The sequence below is a fragment of the Carcharhinus amblyrhynchos genome, chromosome 18 (genome assembly GCF_965287045.1).
Source record: "Carcharhinus amblyrhynchos chromosome 18, sCarAmb.v2.hapA, whole genome shotgun sequence".
NCBI classification, from domain to species: domain Eukaryota; kingdom Metazoa; phylum Chordata; class Chondrichthyes; order Carcharhiniformes; family Carcharhinidae; genus Carcharhinus; species Carcharhinus amblyrhynchos.
In genome coordinates this window covers 26,782,066-26,797,280 of record NC_137341.1, presented here as the reverse complement: position 1 = coordinate 26,797,280, position 15,215 = coordinate 26,782,066, and the positions used below count along the sequence as shown (strand labels likewise).

At 40.9% G+C, this 15,215-nt stretch overlaps 1 protein-coding gene across 3 annotated transcripts in view; it reads right to left on the bottom strand.

Annotated features, from left to right (window-relative positions):
- rbfox1 (RNA binding fox-1 homolog 1) overlaps positions 1 to 15,215 on the bottom strand; it is a 1,792,700-nt gene that overhangs the window by 1,775,866 nt on the left and 1,619 nt on the right. The window lies entirely within an intron of this gene.

Genomic DNA, 15,215 nt, shown 5'->3' with positions numbered 1-15,215 from the left:
TTCCTAAATTAAAGCTCATTTATTCTCTTTGCCCAATTCATTTCACACCAAACACCTTTATCTGAAGTGTAGAACTAAATTAGGAAAGGAAATGGCATTGAGTTCCCATCGCCTATTGCTAAAGTTAATTTCCCTAGTTGTTCATTGTCGATGAAAAGAAAAGTCAATTATGTCTGGCCCTGAATAAAACAAGAGTTGCAACCAAATTGTTTTGCATTATCTAATTTTAAAAACCTGTTTTCCTCTATTCTTTAAAATGAAATACCATCTCGAGTTACTGCAGGCAGCAAATAGGAGGTCTGTACTTTTAACCTAAACATCTGAATGATATATGCATGTTTGCAGAAAAATAGTGTAGCTTCTTCAACTGAAATATTTTTACTCAGTACATTGAGGAATGTAATCAATGCATTATAGCCCACAATATGGACGTGCCCAGAATAATTGTGCAGTAGCATGGGAAGGTCATTCGCTGAAGTCTATTTAGTATTAACCATTACGCTCTGACAATGGTTGAGAAAAGAAAAATTTCCCAGAAAGCAAAATGATAAAAAGCCATTTAGCCTATTGACTACGTCCTTCCTCACATAATTTACAACCTGTTCTATCGCGAGCTTTATCCAACTCACTTGGGTTCAAATGGGTCCTAGACTATTGCACAATATGGGCAATAATGAAAAGGCAGCCCATTTTATACCATAACTGATTTCATCAAATCACTGCAATCTTTGGACTGTGGATTGCAGAAGCAGCAAAGGGTATCAGTGGCAACAGCAAGGTGGGTTTTAGCACCCCCCCCTCCCCCCTTTCCCTTCACAATACCAGGTCCCTCAATTGGACTCAGCACGCCTGACAACAGGAGAACCGCTCCGGACAGCCTTCAGAAGGCATGGGAAAGCCGGGCATCTTGTATTTAATTTCTCAGCCAGCATTGAATTGTGATGGAGGTCAGGATTATAGATGTCAACTGGCATCCTGCCACTGCTGGCCAGAGAACCTGCATCAGCCCCTTCCACCTCTAACTTAATTGGGAAAGGTTTGGCTGCTGCCAGGAACTGACACAGGGCTTCTCCTGCATTTCAGTGGGCCTGGCCACTATGCTTCCTATTACAGTGGGCTGGATTAAATATAGGTATATAGAAAATATAGGAATATAGGTACATAGAAAAGGAACAAGAACAGAAGTGGACCACTTAGCCCCATGGACCTGTTCTGCCATTCTGTTAGATCATGATCATTCTGTATCTTAACTCCATCTATGCACCTCGGCACCATACCCCATACACCGTTGCCAAGCAAAAATATATCAATCTCAGTTTTTCAATTGACTGAGCCACACCAGATTTTTGAGGAACAAGTTCCAGATGCCACTACTCATTGTATAAAAACCTATTTCCTGACATAACCCTACTCTAATTTTCAGTTTACACAACATTTGTTCTGGTCACCATGGCTTCAGTTGCTCAGATCCTAAACACTGGAATTCCTTGCCTAAACCTGTCTGCACATCTACCTCACTATCTTCCTTTGTGACCTTCTTTAAAACCCTCCCCCTCAACCAAATTTTCGAACATGCCTCAGTGACAGATTTTGTTTGACAACATTCCTGTGAAGCACCTTGGAATATTTTCAGGTACTGTATGAAGCTTTGTCTTTTTATCCTGCTCTTATACAAAAAAAAACAGCAAGGGACCCAACACTGAACCCAGTGGAACCACACAGGAAACTTTCAGTTTGAGACTGAGCCAGCTTAAGCTTTGGCACTGAGAAAGCGGTAAATCCTCACTGGAGCTTTTTGTGTCTGTAAGGGTATTGTTGAGGTTGAGTCATTTTCTGATGTCTGTATCAAAATCCTTTCAATTTTTTTTCTAGTGTAATATAGTTAATTTTTCTTGTTTAATAAATGTTTTATTCCTCCTGTTAAAAGCAGATTTTTTTGAACAGTGTTCAGTGACTTAGCTCCACAGTTTTCTAAAAAATACAAAGTTAAGACCTACCAAGCCAGGTTTCACTCCAGGATCTGACCTCTCCAGTGTTAATATCATTTGGAATTGTAACAATCACACTCCTAACTTGTGCCATGTAGATGGCGGACATCATGTACAGCAGTGGTTCCCAACCAGTGTGTCCTGAAGGCAACCTTGTCCCCTATAGTGTGTTGCAAAAAAGGACTCAAAGTTCATGTATTTAAACTAAAACTAACCCTATCTTCAGGCCTGTGGTTAGCATCTCCAAGACTTGACAAATCTTGGGTCTCCTGTGCATGTGCCAACTTGGAAAGAACCATACATGGTTTTGATTTTTTTTAACCTTGGTCAGAGCCACGGAGGTGAAGAGAAAGGTCTCATGCACCTACACAAGTGAAAATTCAAGGGCATAAAAAGTCTGAAACAAGCATAAGAGACAGGGGGATATTTAAAAAAAAAACTGGCAAGAGGACAGGCAGGGACAAAGACAGAGAAAATAGGAAGTGTCCAGCAAAATTATTTTGAGGTGTGCCATGATGTATAAAGAATTGGGAACCACTGATTTGGAGAAAGAGAGGTGAGTGATGTGCTGCAGAATTCCAAGTCTCTGAGCCATTCTTGCAGCCACAGTATTTATATAGCTGGTTCAGTTAAGGTTCTGCTCAGTGCTAATCCCCAAAATGTTGATGGAGGGTTCAGCAATGGTAATATAGCTGAATATCAAAGGGAGATGGCTGTTCTTGTTTTAAATGGTCATTTTCTTGCCCTTGTGTGTGACAAATGTTACTTGGCACTCATCAGCCTGAGCCTAAATGCTAGTCAGCTCTTGCAGATTGCTTCAGTATCTAGAGAGTTCTGAACACTGCACAACTATTGATGTCCCCACTTCTGACATTACAAGGGAATTTACATTGTGAAGCAGTTGAAGATATTTCAGGCTATGACATTACATCTGCACTGACGATCTGGGGCTAATGTGAGTGGCTTCCATCACTTCCACATGGTAGTTGTTGCAAAAAGTTAAATTTCATGGGACCCAGGGTGAGGTATCTAAATGGACAAGAGGGTGGTTGTAGAGGGTTGTTTTTCAAACTGAAGGCCTGTGACCAGTGGTGTGCCTCAGGGATCAGTGCTGGGCCCACTGTTATTTGTCATTTATATTGATTTGGATGAGAATATAGGAGGCATGATGAGTAGATTGGTGGCATAGTGGACAGTGAAGAAAGTTATCTCCAATTGCAGCGAGATCTTGATCAATTGGGCTAGTGGGCTGACAATTGGCAGATGGAGTTTAATTTAGATAAATGCATCACCTCGCATTTTGGTAGATTGAACCAGGGCAGGACTTACTCAGTTAATGATAGGGTACTGGGGAGAGTTACAGAACAAAGAGATCTAAGGATACAGGTTTATAGCTCCTTAAACGTGGAGTCACAGGTGGACAGTGTGGTCAAGAAGGCATTTGGCATACTTGGTTTCATCGGTTAGAACACTGAATACAGGAGTTGGGATGTCTTTGTTGAAGTTGTACAAGACATTGGTAAGGCCACACTTGGAATACTGTGTGCAGTTTTGGTCACCCTGTTATAGAAAGGATATTATTAAACTAGAAAGTGTGCAGAAAAGATTTACTAGGACGCTACTGAGTCTTGATGGTTTCAGTTATAAGGACAGTCTGGATAGACTGGGACTTTTTTCTCTGGAGCATGGGAGGCTGAGGGGTGATCTTATAGAGGTATATAAAATAATGAGGGGCACAGATCAGCTAGATATTTAATATCTTTTTCCAAAGGTAGGGGAGTCTAAAACTAGAGGGTATAGGTTTAAAGGTGAGAGGGGAGAGATACAAAAGTGTCCACAGGGGCAATTTTTCACACAGAGGGTGGAGTGTGTCTGGAACAAGCTGCCAGAGGTAGTAGTAGAGGCGGGTGCAATTTTGTCTTTTAAAAAGCATTTAGATAGTTACATGGGTATGATAGGTATAGGGGGATATGGGCCAAATACGGGAGATTGGGATTAGCTTAAGAGTTTTAAAAAAAGAGCAACATGGACAAGTTGGGCTGAAGGGCCTGTTTCCATGCTGTAAACCTTTATGACTATGACTCGCAAACATTTTTTGTGCTAGCTATGACACCAGGCTATGTAGAGTTCCCACTCTGATTCCTATTGATATGAACTTTACTCAGTTGGCTTCATGCACGCTCAATCAAATGTTGCATAGAGCAGTCACTCAACTTACCTCTGGAATTCAGCTTTTTTTTCTAAGTTTGAACCAAGGCTGTAATGAGTTCCAGAATGAAGTGCTGCTGGGAGATAATGGGGGACTTAATTATCCAAATACAAACTATGAAAATAACAGTGTAAAGGGCAAAGAGGGAGAGAAATTCCTGAAATGTGCCATAGACTTTATACAGTGTTTCCCCAGAGTGACCTCTGAACAATGTATTTGAATGTGAATATGCGTATTTCACCCTTGGAGTGAGTAATTCAATGGAAAATAAGCCAGCAGCAAAACCTTTTTAGTTAAAAGAAAACTGTCAATTTATTTCACACTATTGTTCTGGGAGTTACTTAAGGAAAGATAAAATTACTAACATACATGCACAAAGATTAGACACAAGCAAAGATAAAACAATAGTTGTTGATGTGAATTAAGTTCAGAAGATCGGTCTACATTCAGTGTAGGCCTCAGATGTTTTGGAGTCAAGATGTTGCATTGTCTGAAGTGAAAGGTTTGAGTTTGTGGAATTGTCTCTGCAGCTGCAATCACTTCCAAAATCAAATTGCCAGGGTTACTTTAAAGAGTGACGTAATAGGTTTACAGGGAGGAGAGGAGCTTCCTTATTTCTCCACTGCAGGCATCGCATTTTTAGCTGCCTAGTTATTTCTGGCAGACCAGTAGCATTCTTTAAAACATTCCCTTTTGCCCCATCCTGTTGAACGGAGTTTTCCTTTCTTCTGCACTAAAGTTGTTTCAAGATCATTCCTCAAGCTGGATCTGAAAAACAGGTTGAAATTTCCTGCTACATCTTCAACAGAAAGCCAAGGTAGCCCCTGTATCATGTGATTTGAACAAAATCCATCTTCTAAATAAGGCATTGACAGTTAAAAACAGACTTCCTACCACCTCTGGTTCTTAGCGTTTGTTCTGGCCTAGGCAAAATTTACATTCTTAAAGTAGAGTATCAAAAGAAACTTTTTGTTTGAATCCCAGAATGGAATCAAGGCTCAAAAAAGTAATAACTTTTACTTTTTCTTTTAGAAAATGTAGAAGAACAGAGATTCAGGGCCATGAATCAGCTTTTAACAATAAGAAACTATTAAACATGAAAAGTTGATTATAGTACACTACTCTTTTACTTTCTCCCTTAGTTTCACAAATATACAGTTTTTAAAGATAACACACCAGACTTTGAGACCACATGGCCGATGCCACTGAACTGGTCTTTCGTAAACTAGTCTCACAATCCCCTTGGATGATTGTCATATGAGTTTTTCCAAACTCCACATACAAAGACACACTTACGTCTTCTTTTAAACAAGGCTTTCCATCAGCTGTTTGCATTAAAAGTCCACTCTCGGTTTTCTGACTAGTCTTTCTGCTCCACTTTTAACAAGGCATCCAGCACCAGGTTTTCCACCTCTCCATTCAGCTTTTCTTTGTCTTAAATGCTTTTACACAAACTCAAGTACTCAGTCCTCAGAGTACACTTGCTTCAGATGTGTGGCTTGTCTGTAGCCAACTTCTTCAGCTCTTCTCATATTTGACTTCCAGAAGTAGTATCCTGTTTCCAAAGTCAGTTCTCTTTTCTCCTTTTTACTTCAATATTCCGAGAAACATATCTTCATTTCTCTAGTTTCTAGCTGTGAAGTTTCCTGCACTTGTTTTCTTAATTATTACTCCATGGCATGGCTTTTCTTCCAGCAAAACAGAGAGATGTTCCCTCTCTCGCCTTCTAAAATCAACTGCTATGAATTCCAGCTAAAACTAAACTCAAAAAGCCTTCCTTCCCTAAAGATGCCCCTAGTTGATAAACAATGACTTCTATGCTTCTTTCAGTTTGTTGACTTTTAACGCTGTAACCCTCTTGAAGCACAATTTGATTTAAACCAAAACCCCAACACATACAAACACCTTTATGTTGCATGAATCTAACTAGAGTTTTACTCCTCTTGCAGAGAACCACTAAATTAAACCTTCTTACATCTATACATTATTTCTAATATTTAACAATACAAATATAGATCAGTTAAAAAACTACCTCTGTTTTCCTGACACCTTATTATCTCCTAAATGAAACCACAGTGAACTAAAATTTAATTTCAGATTATTTTCTGTCTTCTCAGAAACTGACTACAATTTGATACACTAATCGGTCTAGTATCCTGGCGCTTTTGAGAACAATCTTTGCACTCAGTCCAAGGTTTAAAAATGTGACCTTTAAAGTATATTTTTCTTAAAAGATTTGTAATATCATAATTGCTCATCATAACAAATAGGTACATGAGATATACAATATATCATGTAGATGAGTGCAGGCCATTTAGGCCCTGAAGCTTGTTCTGCCACTTAAAGGCATCATGGTTGATCTGCATTCCAATTCTATTTTCCCAACTTGCCTCCTTAATGCATTGGCTAGCAAAAGTCTATGAATTTTTTAAAGAAAAAATAAATCAACTATAATGAATAAGGTCAGTGCATGTTGAGTCAGGGGACAAGTGATAGAATGGAGCTGGCTGCAAGCCAAATGCCAAAAACTTCCATCCTTCTTTGGAGCTGGAATTCTCTGGTGCCATTGAGAATGAATAGAGTTTAGGCTGGAATGTCAAATTCTCTGTTCTCACTTGCAGCAGGATGGCAACAGACAGGATCGGAGAATCCTGCACAGAGAATAACTCGTTAAGGTAATTAAGTTCAGAAAGGCAGAAGGTTTGAATTATTTGATTTATTGTCACATGTACTGTAAAAAGTATTGTTTCTTGTGCGCTATATGGACAAAGCATATTGCTCATGGAGAAGGACGCGAGACAGTGCAGAATGTAGTGTTACAGTCATAGCTAGGGTGTAAAGAAATATCAACTGAATAATGTAGGTCCATTCAAAAGTCTGACAGCAGCAGGGAAGAAGCTGTTCTTGAATCGGTTGGTACATTGCCTCAGGCTTTTGTATCTTTTTCCCAACAGAAGAAGGTGGAAGAGAGAATGTCCAGGGTGCATGCTGTCCTTAATTATGCTGGCTGCTTTGCCAAGGCAGCATGAGTGTAGACAGCGTTAATGGATGGGAGGCTGGTTTACGTGATGGATTAGGCTACATTCACGACTTTTTGTAATTTCTTGCGGTCTTGAGCAGAACAGGAGCCATACCAAGCTGTGACATGACCAGAAAGAATGCTTTCTATGATGTATCTGTAAAAGTTGGTGACAGTCGTAGCTGACATGCCAAATTTCCTTAGTCTTCTGAGAAAGTCGAGGTGTTGGTGGGCTTTCTTAACTATTGTGTCAGCATGGGGGGACCAGGACAGGTTATTGGTGATCTGGACACCTAAAAATCTGAAGCTTTCGACCCTTTCTATTTCATCCCTGTTGATGTATACAGGGACATATTCTCCTTTATGCTTCCTGAAGTCAATGACACTCTCTTTCGTCTTGTTGACATTGGGGGAATGATTATTGTTGCCGCACCAGTTCATCTGATTCTCTATCTCATTCCTGTACTCAGTATCATCATTGTTTGAGATCCGACCCACTACGGTGGTGTCATCAACAAACTTGAAATTCAAATTGGAGGGAATTTGGCCACACAGTCATAGGTGTATAAGGAGTGTAGTAGGGGCTGAGAACACAGCCTTGTGGGGCACCGGTGTTGAAGATGATCATGAAGGAGGAGATGTTGTTGTCTATCCTTACTATTTGGGAAAGTGGGAAGTGGGGTCCCACAAAAATAAGTTCTATTGCACTGTTATCCACGGTTTGTATTGACAATTTAGGTTTTGGAATCTAAAACACAATTTCAAGACTTGTAGGCAACACGGGGGTCAGTTATTACTGAGGAGGACTGAAACTAATTACAAGACACAGAATGGACATATAATTGACAAATACATTTCAACATAGAAAGAGGGGGAGGTATTATATTTTGGCATAAAAAATAAGAAGGCTGCATATTATCTAGAAAATAAATCTCTGAGGCAGAGAAACAAAGGCATCTGGGAGTACAAATACAGAAATCACTAAATGGTAGTGATGCAGATTAACAAGACCATGAAAAAAAAGGCAACCAAGCACTCGGGTTTACGTCTAGATGGACAAATTTAAAAAGTAGAGAAGTTGTACTGAACTTCAAACCTTAGTTAGGTCACGCTTGGGGAACAGTGAACAGTTCTGGTGGCCGTATTATGCAATTAAGGATAGAGACACACTGGAGCGGGGTGGGGGGACACTTGCAAAGGTGATACCAGAACTGAAAAAGTTATAGCTATCAGGAAAAAATGTACAGACCAAGTCTCTCTTCTCTTAAAAACTGAAGGTTAAGGGATAATCTAATAGAAGTCTACAAAATTATGAAATGCTTTGGAACTCAATACAAGAGGCAGTAATTGAGATGAGTAATATAGATGCAATGGGGGAGTAATAGGGGAGGCGATTGCTTAGTGGTATTACTGCTATTAATCCAGAGAAACCCATCTTCTGGGGGCTCGGGTTTGAATCTCACCACGGAATTTGAATTCAATAAAAAAAAATCTGGAATTAAGAACCTAATGATGATCATGAAACAATTGCCAGAAAATCCCACCTGCTTCACTAATGTCCTTTAGGGAAGGAAATCTGCCATCCTGGTCTGTCCTACATGTAACTCCAAAGCCCTCTGAAACGGCCTAGCAAACCATTCAGTTCAAGGGTGACTGGGATGCCAATGTCTCACGAACAAATAAAAAAAATTAAGAAGCTGGATAAGCGTTATGCTGATAGGGTTAGCTCAGGAAGGATAAGAGCAGGCACGAGTTAAGCATAATCACTGGAATGGGCTGAATGTCCTATTTCTGTGCTGTCTATTATGAGTAATTCTCTGATTTTAAATAATTAGACTTATTAACTGATCTAACATCTACCTCTGCAATCTAACATGGAAAAGATTGCAGTCTTCGATATTGGAAAGTTAAGACCCAATGATGCCATCAACACTATGACAGAATTGTCACTTCTGTACTTGGGAGGTGCAAATGCACCAACCCAAAGAACTGAACCATGGTGGGACCCTGGGAGTGGCCAGAAAGAATCAGGTTACTGCGTATTTTTGAGAAACAGGAACTATCCTCCAAGCCCAGCAATCCTTGGATTTCCCTAACCCTTGTCTTGCCTCTCCGGTGCATCTCCATTCTATACCAATTCCTTTTCATTTTTGTTGGAGACAGTTCCCTTGAGTCCTTGGTATCCTCAGGCTCCTGTTTTGAGTGTTGCTCTGCCCACTGGCTCTGATATCATTCCTTGTCATTTCAAGCAGGGAATTCTCCTGCTGGAAGTCCTAGGTGCCACTAAACTGGTCACAGTTAAAACTTGACCTCAGCAATGTCAGATTGGCATTCTAGGCCAACAACTTAGATTCTCTGCTGATCAACCAAAAATATTTCATTTTAACCACATATATAGCTTTGCCAGAAAACAGGTGACTAGTCCATTTGGTAAACTGTTCCTTTTGTTTATGGACAGTAAAAAGCATCAGGAGAAAGAATAACCGTTCTGGTAATGTTAAATGATTATGAAAAATGCTTTTTATCCTTCTGACCTAGAGAGGATATTGTTAAGAAATTATCCAGTGAGTAAGTAATTATTCAAGTAAGCTGGGAGAGTTCAGCTTTAGAAAAATAAAAAGGGTAAAAGTCCACGTCACCTCAAAAGTAACATTTAACAGCCATGAATCCTCAGAAGGGCATTGCGATAGGTTTTCAGATAATTATTTCTGTTTTCTCCCCCCAGTAAATTCTGTGTAATTAACATACATAATCTGGAACTGGGCTGGTGTTCTCCCACACACTCATTGTTGTTTGATTTGTTTCCCCTTAAACAAATTCCAGAAATTCTCTTGTGCTTCTATTGCATCAAGCATTAATCGTATTTGCAAGCTATCACAAATTGCTTCATCAACCCCCAAGATCCAATATTAATTCAGATACTTAACTGTTGGTTGTCCCCACTTGTACCGCATTCATTTTCAGCTACTCCCAGCAAGGCAATATTCTCGTCCATATCAATACTGAGCATGGATTTCTATGCACTAACTCTATTGCTCACACAGTGGCAGTCTTCACTAATGAAGATTTTAGAAATTGTGCTCAACAAGTGCAGGCCCATAACCAGCAGACAGTGTTCCCAGGTTAATAACCAAGCCATGGATAAAGAATTGATCCATGGTTTTTAAATTGGATTTAAATAATATGATCAACCTCATTCATCAAGGCAAGAGTTAGACTATATGGAACGCACACCAATTATTGCTTTGCCACTGTTGGGAAAACTCAAAAACATTTCTCAAGTGGGAAGAGTTGTGCATGCACGGGCAAGATTTGTGCTGCACAGAAACCATGCCCTATCCCCATAACCATTTACCATGGTTAATCTCCCTAATCTACACATCTTGGGACATGAAGGGGCATGGCCAATCCATTGAACCTGCAAATCTTTGGAGTGTTGGAGGGAACTGGAGCACCTGGAGGAAACCCACACAGACATGGGGAGAATATGCAGAATCCACGCAGTCAGCCAGCCAAGGTCGGAATTGAACCTGGGTCCCCGGAGCCGTGAGGCAGCAGTGCTGACCACTGTGCCACCACACTATCCTGCTGTTCAGCTCCAAGAATACAAGAAGCAGTTCCTGACTGAATTCTACCCACTTGTGCTCGAAAAGAGCTGAAAAGCAGAACCAAAAGGGAGCAACTAACTTAACAATTTTAAGAGAGCATCGAAACTTAATGGCATGAGCTCCCATCAGAACCTGATGAAAACCTTGTGCAAACAGGAGCTAGGTGATGTCATTTAGACCTCTTCACCCTCACTGCCATTTATGTCTTTCTCTGCTTGATCCTGATCCTTCCCAGCAACCGTGCTGACAAATTGTGGGTCATGATTTCCACTAATATTTAAAAAAAGGGATCCTTAGCTGCTGTCTCTTAAAAACGGGCAACGTTTTTCTGTTAGCAGCTGGCCATTTTTCAGATTTGAGGGGTGCTGTAGTTCTTCCGGAACAAGTTGCCTGTTGCTCAGCATGTATTGCTCTTTTTTATCCCTGACGAAAAGTACACCTCCCCTTTCAGGCTAAATCACAGGCCCTTGATAAGTGGCTGGTCTGCTCAATCTCCTGTCTCAAATCCAGCCAGCTGCCTAATAGAAGCATGTCTTACCCTGGCAAGTCACTGAATGCATGATAATGATGGATGACCCCCATAATTGCACAGGTTCCATGCCAACTCTTTCTGACATTCACTAAACATGCTCCACCTACCCATTTATTGAGCACAGAGGGGAAAAAATTAATCACCCCACACGCTGTTTTATAAGGACAGGAACATTTTGTAATAAACAACACATTATTCTCAGCAAAATTCGAGCTGCATAGAACTGCTGGTTTTTTGCAAAAATATCTAGCTGCTGTCAAGGTCAACTGCAAGCTAATTGCTATTGGAAAGCTGCTGAGGTCATTTAAAGGGCATTTCCTGTTGCTAGCTGTATTTCTCTGTAGATTGACAGGTACTAATTAATCTCCGGTTCCAAGGTAAGGCCAGAAGGAACCACTGGCAAATAAATGACTTGTTTTAAAAATGTAAAAAAATTAAGACACAAATAATTGACAGATACATCTTAACACATGCATAAGAAATAGGAGTCAGAGTAGGCCACAGAGCCCCTCCAGCCTGCTCCATCATTTATTCCACTTTCCCACCTGAGCCCCATGATTTCCATCAATCTCCACCATGAATGACTGAGCATCTACAGTTCCCTGTGGTGGAGAACTGCAAGATTCACAAGCCTCAGAGTGAAGAAATTCCTCCTCATCCTGAGACCGTGCCCCTTAGTTCTGTATTCTCCAGCCGAGAGAAGCAACTGTCCAATCTTACCCTCTCAGAATCTTACAAGTTTCAATTATATCACCTATCATTCTCGATACCCAAAGTGAATCTATGCCCATTCTACTCAATCTCTCCTAGAACTTTTGTTGCACCACATCTAAGGCAAGCATAGACTTCCTTAGCCATGGGGAACAAAACTGTACAGTATTACTGTTTACCCTTACCAAAGTTCTGGACAATTGCAGCAAGGCTTTCTCACTCTTACACTTCAGTCCTCAGGAACACAGTTTGCTTGATATTCCTGTAGGTTAACCTTCTGAATTTTGTACACTAAGACACCAACATTTGAATCCCAGCAACTGACAGAGTGCCAAATGTTTAAAAATATTCTCTCTTTCTATTCTTCCTACTAAAATGAATAGTCGCACATTGGCTTACATTATGTTCCATGTGCCACTTTCTTGCCCAGTCCCTTAACTTGTTTTTATATCCCTTTGCAGATTCTTTCCAAATTTAAAATTTATTCACGAAGGGATCATTTGTAGCTTCCAAAGTCCTCGAGTCAGAGGTCTGCCCTGCAGCCCAGCCTTACATGAGGCTGCCCATAATTAGGTTCCCTCCGCGTTCACTGTCCAACTAACATTTGCAGATAGAACTTAGTCAGGGGAAATCCAATTGGAGGGCCAGCAGCCCCACTGCGAGGTAGTGTTGTTGAGACAGATGGATAGCAAGAACATGCCACAACGTGGAGACAATGTTGAAAGGCTTCAGGGTCATGAATAAAAATGAAAATACAGAGATGTTGGAACCATCAGCATGAAGAGGGAAATCTTATGGCTGTGTAACAATGGCATGGACAGCAGACTCTGATATCCTTTCCACTGCCATACCATCTTGCCAGCAGCAAGGGAGATGGCAGATGACCCTCTTGTTCAAACCAGTGGAGCCAATTAGTGGCCAACTAAGGCCACTTGCCATCACCGCTGGCATTTTACCAGCAATGGGAATCCTTCACGATGTTGGGAAACAAGTAATAGCCACCCCCAACCACACTGGAGTTTGCGTGACAAGCCCTGCAGTCCCAGATCCCACCTATCTGCTTGTGACAACACCATCCTCAGTTATTACATGCAATCCCAACACAGGCCACACCCGAAAGACACCCCCCCCCCCCCCCAACACAGGCCACCACTCCCTGTAGAACACCCAAGGCTGCTGAGCTGTCAGATCTCCAACTGGCTGGCCAAACTTGGGAGTTACGATGTTAGCCAACTAATCCAGGAAATGTGTCAGCTTTTAGTGGAGAAAAAGGTCAAGAGGGGGTTAGCTGGCTTTAGTTGGCCATCCCGATTTTAACTTGTGGCAGGAATTGAGTGTGTGCGGGCCATCAGGCCGTCAGACTGTAGTACTGGACAGAATTTTACTCTTGGCTCTCACAGTGAGGTTTCTGCATTGACATCCACCAGAAGCTAGAGGGAATCCATAATTGGTGAGTAAACACTACACGAATGCCACACTAAAAAAAAGACGCTGCACTAGATGGAACCATAGAATCCCTACAGTACAACATTGAGCCTGCACCGACAACAAGCCCACCCAAACCTTATGCCTGTAACCCCATGTATTTACCCTGCTAGTCCCCTTGACATTAAGGGGCAAATGAGCATGGTCAATTAATCCAACCCACACAACTTTAGACTGTGGGAGGAAACCAATGCTCCTGGAGGAAACCCACACAGACTCAGGGAGAATAGACAGTCACCCAAAGTCAAAATTGAACCTGGGTCCTTGGCGCTGCAAGGCAGCAGAGCTAATCACTCTGCCACCATACCACTCCAATGGGCCAAAGAAATAGGAAATGAAATAGGCTTAGGGCGGCACAGTTGCTAGCACTGCTGCCTCACAGCGTCAGGGACCTGGGTTCAATTCCATCCTCGAAAATTGGAGTGTGGAGTTTGTTCATTCTCCTCGTGTCTGCGTGGGCTTCCTCCGGATGCTCCGGTTTCCTCCCACAGTCCAAAGATGCGAAGGTTAGGTTGAATGGCCGTGCTAAGTTGACTCTAGTGTCAGGGGGAGTAGCAGGATAAATTTGTGGGGTTATGGGAATAGGGCCTAAGTGAGATCGGGATCAGCACAGGCTTGATGGGCCAAACGGCCTCTTTCTACACTGTAGGAATTCTACGAGTCCAGGTGCCTATCATTTGGGTTGTAAGAGATAAACACAAGGGGGATTATATCATATTCAAACTCATGAACATCTTTGGTATAGTTTAAAAATCACATCTTTGATAAAAGCCTTGAGGAGTACACTTTGAATTTAATAGTCACAGACATTACTGAAAATTTTCAAATGATGTAATGCAACTTATCTGGAGTTTAAAATCAAACATTGTTGATGTCTTTGCATAAAATTCATTTCTCATTTAATGTTCAATTTGCAACATTTGGTTCTGTGGCACATAAGCAGAATCAATTATGAAAGATTGTGTTATGTCTCAAACACAGAGCTGCTCTATTATTTGACATGGTTGGTTGAATTATTTCATTTTCTGATATCAAAAGCACAACAGTGCAGTTAAAACGATCATCTTCCAGCTGTTTAGGACATTTTCAGTTCACAAAAGTCACTGACACTTACAAAAATGAGTGAGCATATTGTACTTTTTAAACGCATATATTTTTCAAGTTCTTTTCAGATTTATAAGAATGCTAACACTGTTACTAAACTAAATAAATCATAACAGTACAAAATGATTACACACTATCCCTATTTTACTTCTCACTGTACAAGGTATATGACAGCTAGCACAGAGTTCCAAATTAGCTCCTACAGCTAAACACAGTCATCATTGCATTTTGATCAGCCACAGGGAGTTCATTATTAACAATTCCACGTATCAATTAGATTGGAAAATGCTGAATTATATAACAAGATAAAGGCACTGCTTACACAACAAGTTTATACTCCACCCTGACCCGAGATACATGATCAGAGGTTAATGATCATTTCTGCCTATGGACACAATTACAAATATAACTCCACGGCAATTTACACATGTACACTTTACACATAGTGTGACAATTGGTTTACTGCTAGCCTCATTTATTTTTTATAACATTTCTCATCAATGCCATCTCATGGGTGAATTAATGTAAAACAGATACCTCGTTTAAAAGATGAACTGCC